The sequence below is a fragment of the Carcharodon carcharias genome, chromosome 15 (assembly GCF_017639515.1).
Source record: "Carcharodon carcharias isolate sCarCar2 chromosome 15, sCarCar2.pri, whole genome shotgun sequence".
In the NCBI taxonomy this organism is placed as follows: Eukaryota; Metazoa; Chordata; class Chondrichthyes; order Lamniformes; family Lamnidae; genus Carcharodon; species Carcharodon carcharias.
This window is the reverse complement of record NC_054481.1, coordinates 13,046,112-13,060,289: the sequence shown is the minus strand read 5'-3', so window position 1 is coordinate 13,060,289 and position 14,178 is coordinate 13,046,112. Positions and strand designations below refer to the sequence as shown.

Genomic DNA, 14,178 nt, shown 5'->3' with positions numbered 1-14,178 from the left:
TGTGGACCTCCAGGGGAGGCAGAGATGGATCATCCACTCAGCACTTCCGGCTGAAGATTCTTGTGAATGCTTCAGCCTTATCTTTTGCACTGCTGTGCTGGACTCCTCCATCATTGAGGATGGGGATATTTGTGGAGCCTTCTCCTCCAGTGAGTTGTTTAATTGTCCTCCACCATTCACAACTGGATGTGGCAGACGGCAGAGCTTAGATCTGATCCACTAGTTGTGGGATCGCTTAGCTCTGTCTATCACTTGCTGCATATACTGTTTAACACACAAGTAGTCCTGTGTTACAGATTTACCAGGTTGACACCTCATTTTTAGGTATGCCTGGTGCTGTTCCTGGCATGCTCTCCTGTTCTCTTCATTGAACCAGGGTTGATCCCCTGGTTTGACAGTAATAGTTATGCTGGGCCATGAAGTTACAGATTGTGTTTGAGTACAATTCTGCTACTGCTGATGCCCAGACGTGAGCTGTTAGATCTGTTTGAAATCTGTCCCATTTAACACTGTGGTTGTGCCACCCAACACGATGGAGGGTATCCTCAATGTGAAGGTGGCACTTCGTCTCCACAATGACTGTGCGGTGGTCGCTCCTACCGATACTGTCATGGACAGATGCATCTGCGGCAGGCAGGTTGGTGAGAATGAGGTCGAGTATGTTTTTCCCTCTTGTTGGTTCCCTCACCACCTGCCGCAGACCCAGTCTAGCAGCTGTGTCATTTAGGATTCAGCCAGTGGTGATACTACTGACCCACTCTTGGTGATAGACACCGAATTAGTGCTAGGTGCTTCCTCCAAGTGATGTTGTCATTTCGGATACCTAGTTCGATGCCATCCGGTTTCACTCCTTTTTTGTGACTTTGTAGTGGTTTGTTACAACTGAGTGGCTTGCTAGGCAATTTCAAAAGGCACTTAAGAGTCAACCACATTGCTGTGGGCCTGGAGTCGCATGTAGGCCAGACCAGCTAAGGATGACAGATTTCCTTCCCTAAAGGGCATTAATGAACCAGCTGGGCTTTTACCACAATCGACAATGGTTTCATGGTCATCATTAGACTTTTAATTCCAGATTTTTATTGAATTCAAATACCACCATCTGCTGTGGCAGGATTCGAACCCAGGTCCCCAGGCTGTTAAGCCCTGGGTCTCTGGATTGCTAGTCCAGCAACAATACCACTATGCCATCGCCTCCCCTGCATGTAGCTGTACCTAGTCAGTAGCATCTGTTGCTAGAATTAGATGGTTCTGGATTGGCACCCAGGGTGGACCTATGTTCAAACAAATTGCATTGCACCAGGGCACAAATGGCTTCTGCATGTCACTGGAGTGACTGTAGATGAGATCCAAAATGATAGGTCTGTGATCAGTCCAAAGTCATTATATTTTAGTAATGGTAACACCAGAATAACTGTTGTCTTCAGATTCGGTTGGGAAGAACGCTTCTATGTTTTCTTAAACCTACCAAATCCTTTATCATTTAAAAGACAGAACTTAAGAACAAGAGTAGAGCATATGACCCCCACAACCTCCCCTGCCATTCAGTATGATCATAGCTGATCGGCAACAAAGGTCGATGGTTGTGATTATTGGGGGTTCATCATCTCAGTTCCTGGACATCACTGCAGGAGCTCCTGAAGATAGCCCAACCATCTTCAGTTGCTTGACCAATGACCTTCCTTCCATCATAAGGTCAGAAGAGGGGATGTTCACTGACGATTGTAAAATATTCAGCACCATTCATGACGACTCAGACATGGAGTAGTCCATGTCGAAATGAAGCAAGACCTGGACAATATCCAGGCTTGGACTGACAAGTGGCAAGTAACATTCGTGTCACATAGGTGCCAGGTAATGGCCATCTCCAACAAGAGAGAATCTAACCATCACTCCTTGACATTCAATAGCATTACCATCGCTGAATCCCCCAATTTCAACATCCTGGGGGTTACCATTGACCAGAAACTGAACTGGACTAGTCATGTAAATACTGTGGCTACAAGAGCAGATCAGAAGCTAGAAATCCTGCAGCGAATAACTTGCCTCCTGAATCGTCAAAGCCTGTCCACCATCTACCAGGCATAGGTCAGGAATGTGATGGAATACTCTTCACCTGCCTGGATGAGTGCAGCTCCAACAACACTCAAGAAGCTTGACACCATCCAGGACAAAGCAGTTAGCTTGATTGGCATCACATCCACATACACTCACTTCTTCCACCACTTACGCACGGTAGCAGCAGTGTGTAGCATCTACAAGATGCACAGCAGGAATTCAGCAAGGCTTCTTTGACAGCACCTTCCAAACCCATGATCACTACCATCTAGAAGGACAAGGGCAGCAGATGCACCTGGAAGTTCCCCTCCAAGCTACACATTGTCCTGACTTGGGAATATATCACCGTTCCTTTGCTGGGTCAAAATCCTGGAGCTTCCTCCCTAACAGTACTGTGGATGTACCTACATCTCATGGACTGTAGCAGTTCAAGAAGGCAGCTCAAGAAGGCGGTTCACCACCAGCTTCTCAAAGGCATTTAGTGAAGGGCAATAAATGTTGGTCTATCCAGTGACGCCCGTACCCCATGAATGAATTTAAAAACCTTAGCTCCACTTCCCTGTCCTTCCCATACTTCTTGATTCCCTGAGACACCAAAAACATAACATAGCCTTAAATATATTAAACATTCAAGCACCCAGTACTGTCTGGTTGAGAATTCCATAGATTCACAACCCTTTTGAGTGAAGAAATTTCCCCTCATCTCAGTCCTAAATAATTGTCCCATTATCCTGAGACTGTGCCACCATCTTTTAGATTACCAGCCAAAGAAAACAACCTTTGTGCCTACCCTGTCAAGGCTCTTCAGAATCTAGTGCACTTCAATGAGATAGCTTCTCGTTCATCTGAACTCGAGAGCTTAGGCCCAATTTAGTCAGTCCATCATCATGGGACAATCTTCTCATCTTAGGGATCAACCCAGAGAATATTTGCTGTACTGTTTCCAATGCAAGTATACATGTCCTTAAGTATAGAGACCAAAATTGCACACGCTACTTCAGGAGTGGTCTCACCAAAGCCCTGTACAATTATTGCAAGACTTCATTTTTCTTGGACTCCAGTCCCCTTGCAATAAAGGCCAACATGCCTTTTGCCTTCCCAATTGCTTGCTGTACACGTATGTTAATTTTCTGCTACCCTTACAAAAGTACACCCAAGTTCCTCTAACATCAACATTTACAAGTTTCATGCCTTTTTAAAAAGTATTCTGTTTTTCTAATCTTACTATCCAAGTGAATAACCTTTCATTTCTACCCATTATATTCCATCTGCCAACTTGTTGCTCAATCACTTCCATCTTATCGATATCTCTATACAGCCGCTGTGTCTTCCTTACAGTTCAAGGTGCCATCTAGCTTTGTATCATCAGCAAACACAGGTACATTACTCTGCCACTTCACTCAAGCCATTAGTATAGATTGTAAAAAGCTGACGCCCTAGCAATGACCCTTGTTTCACTCCACTAGTCAAAGCCTGTCAACTTGAAAATATCCAGTTTATCCCTACTCTCCACTTCCTGCCAATTAACCAATGTTCTATCCATGCTAATCTATTGCCCTCAACTCCTTGAGCCCATATCTTGTGTATTAACATTCCTAACAGCACTGTGGGTGTTCCAACAACACATGGACTGTAGAGGTTCAGGAAGGTTGCTCACCACCACCATTCAAGGGCATTTAAGGTTGGGCAATAAATGCTGGTCTAGCCAACAACGCCTGCATCCCATAAACAAATTTTTTAAAAAGTTTGTGGGACATCTTATCAGATGCCTTTAGGAAATCCAAATGTATACTACATCTACTGGTTCCCCTTTATCTACAATAGTTATGCCCTCAAAAATTTGTAAAGTATAATTTCCCTTTCATAAAATCATGTGGTACCTGTCTGACCACACTTATGCTTTCCTAAGCTTATTGTTAAGACTTCCTTAATGAGCAATTGAGGGATGTGCAAGAGACAGGCGACTACACTGGAGTGAGACAGAGACCAAATAAGTAGCAAATTAGGTTCACGTGAGGGGAAGAAGTGCAGTATACATAGGAGTTATTCTAAGTTGAGAACAGGAGCAGCTGAGCAGAAACGGACCTGGGTGTAAATGTCACCTTCAGAGCTGAGTTTGAAAAAAAAATTGAACAGTGACATCACAGGAAAACAGTAAGTTCGTTAGTTGGTAAGAAACTGGTGTTGGGGAGTTCCTTTAAGCAGCTGTAAATTAGAAAAGCATATTATTTTTAAAAAGTAGCTACTTGGATTTGAGTAAGAAATACTGGGAATAAGAGTAAGTCAGGGTCAGTAATATAAGTAAACCAAAGTAAAATTAAGTTAATGTAAAGGAAGTAAAGTTTAAGACATGACACGCAGCTTGGTAATGTGTGTCTTGTCATATGTGGGAAGTCATGGACACTACTAGTGACCGAGATGACCAGGAAGTACAGAAACTTGAGCTTTGGGTATCGGAGCGCGAGCGGTGTCTGGAGTCAGTGTGGCATATCCGTGAGGCTGAGTGCTACTTGGATAGCCAAGTTTAGAGAGGTGGGCACACCACAGGTTAGGAAGAGCATGGGGTCAGAAAGGATGACCGCCCGACAGACCAAGAAAACCAGGCCGGCAGTGCAGGAGTCCCATGGGGCCCTACTCACTAATTTGTTTTCCATTTTGGATACTGGTGAGGGCATTGGTTCCTCAGAGAAATGCAGTCAGAGCCAAGTTTGTGGCACCATGAGCAGATCAGCTGAACATGAGGGGAGGAGGAAGCAAGGAAGAGCAATAGTGATAGGGGATTCGTTAGGGGAACAGACAGTCGTTTCTGCGCCTGTAAATGCCACTGCAGGGTGATATGTTGCCTCGCTGGTGCCAGGGTCAAGGATGTCACCAAGCGACTGCAGGACGTTCTTCTGCGGGAGAGTGAACAGCCAGAGGTTATGATCCATGTTGGTACCAATGACTTGGGTAGAAAGGGGGGATCTAGTCCTGCAGACAGAATTTAGAGAGCTAGGTAGAAAATTAGCAAGCAGGACCTCAAAAGTAGTAATCGCCGGATTACTCCCAGTGCCACATGTAAGTCAGTACAGATGAATGCGTGGCTGGAAAGATGGTTCAGGAGGGAGGGCTTTAGATTCCTGGGACACTGGAACTGCCTCTGGGGGAGGTGGGATCTGTACAAGCTGGACAGGTTGCACCTGAGCAGAGCTGGGACTGAGATTTTTGTGCCGTGTTTTGCTAGTGCTGTTGAGAGGGCTTTAAACTAACTCAGCAGGGGCCTGGGAACCAGGAGAAAATATTAGAGTAATAGCAAGATGTGCAAAATACTGAGAGAGACAGATAGCACTAGAATAGAGAATAGTAAGTTAATAGGTGGAGCTAGAGTGAGGGAGAAAGTAATGAAGTCTTAATCAGGGTCATACTGTGTGAATGTGAATGTACGGAATACAGTAAATAAGATTGGTGAGTTACAGGTGCAGATTGCCATGTGGAATTATGATGATGTGGCAATAACAGACACCTGGCTCAAGAAAGGGTAGGACTAGGTGTTAAATATTCTTGGGTACAAGAAGTATGCAGGTACAGCAGGTAATAAGGAAGCCAAATGGAATTTTGGCATTTATTACTAAAGGCATAGAGTATAAAAATAGGGAAGTGTTGTTGCAGCTGTACAAGGCATTGGTGAGACTGCACCTGGAGCGCTGTGCTCAGTTTTGGTCCCCTTAAGGAAGGAAGTAGTTGCATTGGAGGCAGTTCAGAGGAGGTTCACTAGATTGATTCCAGAGATGCGAGTCTTGTCTTATGGGGAGACATTGAGCAGTTCAGGCCTATACTTGCTAGAGTTTAGAAGGATGAGAGGAGATCTAATTGAGGTATATAAGATGCTAAAGGGGATAGACAAAGTAGGCGTGGAGTGGATGTTTCCCCTTGTGGGGCATTCTAGAACAAAAGGCCATAGTTTTAGGCTAAGGGGTGATAGACTTAAATCATAGATGAGGAGGAATTACTTTTCACAAAGGGTCGTGAATCTGTGGAATTCACTACCTCAGAGTGCCGTGGATGCTGGGATGCTGAATAAATTTAAGGGAGAGATAGACAGATTTTTAATTAGTAACAGGTTGAAAGGTTATGGATAGAGGGCGGGAAATTGGAGTTGAGGCCGAAATGAGATCAGCCATGATCGTATTGAATGGCGGGGCAGGTTCGAGGGGCTGAATTGCCTATTGCTTCTAGTTCTTACGTTCTTATGTGTTCAGGAAAGACCGGGCAGGAAGAAAAGGAGGAGGGGTGGTGGTATTGGTTAAGGAGAGCAATGCTGGAGAAAGAGGATGTCCCAGAGGGTTCAAGGACAGAATCAATTTGGCTAAAGCTAATGAACAAAAAAAGTGTGCATCTACATTGCTAAGTGTAGTCTATAGATTGCCAAATAGTGGGAGGGATATAGAGGAGCAAATCTATAGAGAATTTACAGAGAGGTGCAAACATTGTGGAGTAGTTATAATGGGGGACTTTAATTACCCAAATATAGACTGGGAAAGTGGTAGCATGAATGGCAAGAGATCCTAGAGTGTGTTCAGGAGAATTTTCTATGGCAGTGTGTGTCCAGTCCAACAAGAAAGGAGGCACGGCTAGACCTGGTTCTTGGAAGTGAGATGGGCCAAGTAGATCAAATGTCAGTGGGGGAACATTTAGGAAACAGTGATCATTGTGTCATAAGGTTTAGGATGACGGTAGAAAAGGACATTGGGCAATCCAGAATAAGAATAATTGGGGGAGAGCTAACTTCAATGGGGCAAGAATGGAGTTGGGCCAGATAGAGTGGAACCAAAGGTCGGCAAGAAAAACTGTAGCTGAACAATGGGCTACCTTCAAAGAAGAAATGTTTCAGGCACAGTGGAACTATATTCCCTCAAAAGGGAAAGGTAGGGCAAACTGGTAATAAGAAACAGCGAGTAATGGTTAATGGATATTTTTCGGGCTGGAGAAAGGTTTGTCGTGGAGTTCCCCAGGGGTCAGTATTGGGACCTTTGCTTTTCCTGATTATATATTAATGATCTAGATCTTGATGTGCTGGGGACAATTTCAAAGTTTGTGGATGATACAAAACTTGGAAGCATTGTGAACTGTGTAGAGCTTCAGAAGGATATAGACAAGTTGGTGGAGTGGACAGATAGGTGGCCGATGAATTTCAATGCAGAGAAGTGAGGGGATTCATGTTAGTAGGAAGAGCATAGAGAGACAATATAAAATAAGGGATACATCTCTAAATAGTGTGCAGGAGCAGAGGGACCTGGGTGTATATGTGCATGTCATTAAAGGTGGCAGGACAGGTGAAGAGAGCAGTTAATAAAGCATACAGTATCCTGGGCTTTATTAATAGGGGCAGAGAGTACAAGAGTAAAGAGGTATTGTTGGACTTGTATAGGACACCAGTTAGACCTCAGCCGGAATAGCGTGTATAGTTCTGGGCACCACTTTAGGAAGGAAGTGAACGCATTGGATAGAATGCAGAGGAGGTTTACAATAATGGTTCCAAGGATGAGAAACTTTAGTTTTGAAGATCGATTGGAGAAGCTGGGACTGTTCTGCTTGGAGAGGAGAAGTCTAAGAGGAGATTTGATAGGTTGCTCAAAATCATGAGGGGACTGGACAGAATAGATAGGGAGAAACTGTTCCTGCTCATTAAAGGACATAGAACAAGAGGGCAGAGATTTAAAGTGATTTGCAAAAGAAACAATTGCGATGTGAGAAAAAAAATTCTCACAGTGAGTGGTTTGAGTCTGGAATATGCTGTCTGGAAATGTATTGGTTCATTCAAGAGGGCATGAGATGATTATTTAAATAGAAACAATGTACAGGATTATAGGGAAAAGGCAGGGGATGGCACTGAGTCATAATGCTCTTTCAGAGAGCCAGTACAGAGATGATGAGCCAAATAAACGCCTCCTGTGATTCAATTGCAGCATTTTCCCAACAACTGATGTTAGGCTAAGTGATTTACAGTCTCCTGTTTTCCCACTCTTTCCTTTCTCAAATAGTGAGATTATATTTGCTAACTTCTATGCCCTAGGATCATTCTGGAATATAGGGAATTTTGGGGAATTATAACCAGCGCATCCACTACCTCTTTTTTTAGAAGCTTATTACGTAGGCCATCAGGTCTTGGTCCCATAAGTTTATCGGGTACTTTTTCTCTACTGGCATTAATTACCTCCGGCTCCTTGCACTTTTAGCCCCTAGATTACCCTCTATTTCTGGTATGTAATTTTTGTTTTCTACTACGCAGATAGACACAAAATATATTCTCTCATTCCCTATGATAATGCCTCTTAAGGGCCAATGTTTACTTTAGCTACCCTCTTCCCACATATATACGCATAAAAGCTGTTACAACTATTTTTATATTCCTACTGGTTTACTCTCATTCTACTTTTTCCCTTTTTTTAATCAGCTCTTTGGTGGCCCTTTGCTAGTTTCTAAAATACTTCAATGATCAGGCTTATTACTGTTTTTTGCAACATTATAAGCCTCTTTTAATCTTCTACCATTGTTAACTTCCTTAGCCACAGATGGATCTTTCTTGCTGAGTTTGTTTTCCAATGGAATGTATTTTTGTTGAACATTTTGAATTGTTTCTCTAGATGTTTTCCACTGTTTATTTATCACCATACCTTTTAATCTATTTACACAATCAACCTTAGCCAGCTGTCCTGTCATACCTATGTAATTGGCTTTTTTTTTAAATTTAAGATTCCAGGTAAGGATGGCAGATTTCCTCCCCTAAAGGACATTAGTGAACCAGGCAGGTTTTTATGACAATCAACTGTGGTTTCGTGGTCATCATCAGACTTTTAATTCCGGAATTTTTCATATTGAATTCAGTTTTTTATATTGAATTCTGCTGTGTTGGAATTTGAACCTGGGTGCTCAGACCATTATCCTAGGTCTCTGGAATACTAGTCCAAAGACAATATCACTATGCCACCACCTCCGAAGTATGTCGCTTTTAAATTTAATGTGGAATTCACTTATATTATGATCACAATTTCCCAGTTCATCTTTTGTTATGATATTACTAATTAACCCTGTCTTTCACAATACTAGATCTAAAAGTGCTTTGTCCCTAGTTTGTCAATATGTTGTTCCAGGAAACTGGCAAGAAAACAGTCTACAAACTCATCTTCCAGACTACCTTTGCTAATTTGATTGGCATTGACATTTACATCACACCTTTTGCAACCTCAAGCAGTTCCAAAGTGCATTATGGCCAATTAAATACTTGTGACTCCCTTCACCACCAACGAACAGTGGCAGCAGTGTGTACCACCTAAATGATGCACTGCAGAAACTCACTAAGGCTCCTTAGGGAGCACCTTCCAAACCCATGACCACTACCATCTAGAAGGACAAGAGCAGCAGATACATGGGAACACCACCACATTAAAGTTGCCCTCCAAGCCACTCATCATCCTGACTTGGAACTATATCCCTGTCCCTTCATTGGCACTGGGCCAAAATCCTGGAACTCCTCCCTAACAACACTGTGGGTGCTCCTACACCACATGGACTCCAGTGGTTCAAGAAGGCCGCTCACCACTACCTTCTCAAGGGCAATTAGGGATGGCCAATAAATGCTGGCCTAGCCAACAATGCCCACATCCTGTAAATAAATTTTTAAAAAGTCATTGGCTGTCCTGTTTCCTACAATCCAACAATCTGTGTACAGCATGGTCCCACAAACAGCAGTGTGATATTGACCAAATAATCTGTTTTAGTGATCAGATTAATAATAGTTTTAGTAATCAATATTAACCATGATATAGGGGAAAACTTTTACATCCACCTGAGCAAACAAGTAAAACCTCACCTCTGAAGGATGACACATTTGACAGTGCAGCACACCCTTAGTGCTGCACTGAATTGTCAGCCCAGACTATGTGACTATGTATCTGGAGTAGGACTTAAACGCACAATCTACTGATTCAAGTGAGAATGCTACAACTGAATGTTGGGTGTAATTTTTTGGATTTTACATAATTCAGAATTAAAATTGTTCCACCCTTAGGCGGTGCAATGCTCTTGGATCAACAAATCTCAAGGCTGTTGAAGGGTAAAATGCTGGCTTTATTTTCTCCTCCTTTAGCTCCTCAAAATGGGTTTCTATCTACATTAGATTTCCATAGTGAGAAAGCCAGCAGCTCCCAACAAGATATTGGAGGGGAAGTTATCAAGTTCTCTCTCAATAATTGTCATTGATTTCTTGGCCAGAACAGTGGTGGGAGTTGGGACAGTTGTGTGGGGGCGGGGGGTGCTCAAGGAAATTGTCTCCTCTGCTCCAGTCTTTGTATGCTTAAAGTAAATAAATAGGAACTTGAGACCGCTAGAGGGATTCTGTATACTTCAAAAATTCCTTGATGCAAGTTTTTGAATAATTTGAGATTCTTCAAATGCTGCACTCTGAACTGCAAAGTGATTTTTCCACCCAGATGTATTTCAGTATGCTCCTCAGTGGTTAGAATCTGATTTGTCAATGTGACCACAGTTTATAGTTGAGAACCACAAACTTACAGGGAAATATACATTTTTCTTGTGTAACCATTGTGAATTACAGTTGCAATTTATGAAATAGCTTGACCTATTTAACATGCATTTTCATTTTTTTTGTGTAAGTATAAGTATATTCTTTAGCCATAAGCTCCCTTCAACATTGTTTCAATGCTGCAAAGGGACACTGCAAAATCTTAGATGCTATGTAGTAATAGATTCAATTCTAATTAAATCCCCAAGTAATTTTAACTTTAATGACAATGTTGAAATAAATCGAAGAGGAGATTGTATACAGTTGTTTTGTTGACCTATAAAGTCTGCTATAACATACCACCAAAAATGAACCTTCATCTTACAAAATGAACTGCCATTCCAAGCAAGTACTTTGTACTTATTTCATAGAGAACCAGTTTAAAAAAAGCACATATAATGTTTTTGATTTTCATATCTATCTGACATTGAATGTTAAAGAAAAATATAAGTAGCCACTGCATAAGGTCTGATTTTTTAAAAACATACTTAGCAGTATCCGTCATATTAATTATAATTAATGAGGAAAGCCAGTAACTTTTGTAAAAATCCTACATTGCTGCACAGCAAATTGTGATTTGGTGCAGATTTTCTCACTCCAAGATGGCTATCCCACTATTCCAAGCTGAGAACACCGAGCACACATCCAGTGAACCTAATCGTCAGCTGATCAGGAACTCTCAGCTTGAACTCTTGTCACTGGACTGGATTTGAATCACTGAAAGTCTCCAAATTATGTTGGCTGTAGGTGTCCTTCATGAAACCTCATTCCAGAACCTCTTACTAGATGCTGCATAAAACTATCCATGCTTTGATGTGGGCTGATGCTGATTGGTTTTATCATTTAGAGAAAGCATGAGCTGGTGCTGGGAATAGAAGAAGTCATGGTGGGTGCAATAGGTTGCTGTCTTTTGAGGTTGAAAACTAAGGTAAAATTGGAGTCAGGGTACAGGAAGTGATTAGGGGTTTTACTGTACAGTTAACCAGTGCTGAGTCATGCCTCAGAGGGATGCGGAAATGTTCCATTTACATCTTGGGAAATGTCGTCGCCTTTCTCTTTCTCTTGTTTCTAGTTCTGTTAGTTTGCCACCTTAGTCAGACAGGTCTTCAATGTACTCTTTCCATCTATTCTTTACTTCTTCCAGTTCTATATGCAGTTTAGCATCTCTATTATCAATTCCTCTTTATGCTTGCTTACCTCTCCTTCCTCCAGTTGATTCCTTTATAGTGTCCATTCTTTTTTTGTAATTGTTTCAATTCATTGCACTGCTCTCCCCAGTATCTCACTTTTGCTTGCTTGGTCATCTTAGCTCATTGGTTAGTTTTTATGCATTTGTTTACCTTCATTTCTGTTTTTGTTTTTGTCAGTTTTCTCTGGCATTGTCAGATTGTCAATCTTATCAGAAGATGGTTACTGCCGTAAAGGAATCAGAGCTAGAATAGCAATGGCAAAGAATGCATTCTCCAAATATAAAAAAATTCTCAGCATAAGAATGAGTAGATTAAAAGAATTATCAAGAATTGTGTTTGGAGTGTTGCTGTATGGAGCTGAAATGTGGAACTTGAGAAAAGTGGACATCCAAAGACAAAGTTGTGAATATGGTTTTGTAGAAGATGAAACATATCTGTTGGAGAGAACGCAAGAGCAATGAAGAAGTTTTTTGAGGAAAGATAGTTTTCTACATTTACTTTACAATTGTATTGTGTTGCATTGGTCTCACCCATGACTTAATGTCAGAATTAATGATTGGTTATCATTAATCAAATGTAAGGAACACTAATATAAAAACAGAAAATGCTGGGAATACTCAACAGGTCAGGCAGCATCTGCAGAACGAGGAAGAGTTAATGTTAATTCTGTTTCTCCCTCCGCAGATGCTGCATGACCTACTGAATATTTCCAGGATTTTCTGTTTCTATTTGATTTCCAGCATCTGCAGTATTCTGCTTTTTAATTAGTGCTGAACACTAATGTTTGGAGGAAGATTTTTTTTTGCTATGCTAAACTTTAGTTTTGGTGGTTAATCTAGCTGTTTGCCTTAAAATTCTCTTATCCTTCTATGAAGAGGCTTTCAATTCTCTAATCTTGGTGCAGTTAATTCAAAAATAAGGACAATTGTTCCAAACAGTCATAAATCAAAAAGCAGAAATAAAGAACTTTGCAATAACTTGTTGTGGAGCTAGTTTAAATTTCTAGCTCTTCTGTGCTTTTTGTTTTCGGCACTTTTTTTACTACGAGTATATAGTACATTTATTTTTATCCTGGAATGCAGCTTTGGCACTAACTGCCAAGGATAAAAATTCTCTCCCCAATTCAGTTCCTTTCCAGACAGCCAGTTTTGAAATATATTTACATGGCAAGTGACTAGAACTTTCAGGTAATTCTTGTGACTTAATAAAGTTTTAGCAATCCACTAAATAAATTATACAAGAGAAATGCATATGAACAATATATTTATTCCAATGCTTGGGTCCACTTTTTCATAAGTGGTCTAAATGACTGCATTTGACCCGCAGCCATAAGTAATTGTTTTTCTCACTTATTCTAGCTCAATTTTACCTACTCTGCCTGTGAAATGGTGGTATTTGATAGTTGTGAAAAACTGAACTTACTCTCAGCAAGTGATGAGAAAATTTCTGTCCATAATTTAGATTCTCATAGCTCAGTTGTAGGGAAGGCTGATAAAAAATATTGTCCTAAACTAAAACTTGGTCATAATGGGCATTTTGTGTCATTTTCATGAGCTTTATCTTTACTAACATTTTCATGTCTGTAGTGTCTCGTTTTCTTCTTTCTAGCTGGTTAAGTCCTGTTTTCTAAATGGTTATTTTCTCCTTTGCAAATTATCAATCTGTTTCTACATAGTGCTGTAGAATGGTTACAGCACAGAAGGAGAAACCCAGCTATTCTCACTCCCCCAAACTTCCCTTGTGGCCCTGCCAAGCCCCTTTTGGGCTTCCACCATACTCTCTGGTACTGCATTGTAGATCCTAGCCACTTCCTTTATTTAAAAAAACGCCTTTCCTCATGTTGCCTTTGGTTCTTTTGTGAATCACCTTAAATTGGTGTCCTTTTGGTTGTTGACCTTTCGACTAATTGAAACAGTTTCCCTTTATCTACTCTGGCCAGGTCCCTCGTGATTTTGAACACTTCTATAAGCTCTTCTTTCAATCTTCTCGGAGGAGACCAACCTCAGCTTCTCCAGTCTATCCACGTAACTGAAGTCCAACATGCCTGGAACCAGACAATGGATTATATTTTACAAAATGCAACTAACGAAATTTCAGAAAGTGGACAGAACTGAATTTGGGTAGTGTGGGACGAGGAGTTTTGAAATACAGTTACATTTACAGAATAAATAAATCATGGAAATGCCAATAAAGATTAGCTCCCAATCTCAGTAACTGCAGGTGCTGATGATCCCAGGTTCTTAGTCATAGTCCCGGTGCTTTTCTGCTCAGTTCATGGAGGTTACACACTGCCTCAACTTGAGACCTGATTTCTACCTGCAGCTTTCTTGTGACAGATTACCCTTGTGATCCCATTAGATGCTCATTCTGAAC

The 14,178-nt window shown here is 41.3% G+C and overlaps 1 protein-coding gene across 11 annotated transcripts in view; it reads left to right on the top strand.

Annotated features, from left to right (window-relative positions):
* Positions 1-14,178, top strand: part of clec16a (C-type lectin domain containing 16A) — a 290,561-nt gene that overhangs the window by 212,849 nt on the left and 63,534 nt on the right. The gene's annotated exons all lie outside the window — the stretch shown is intronic.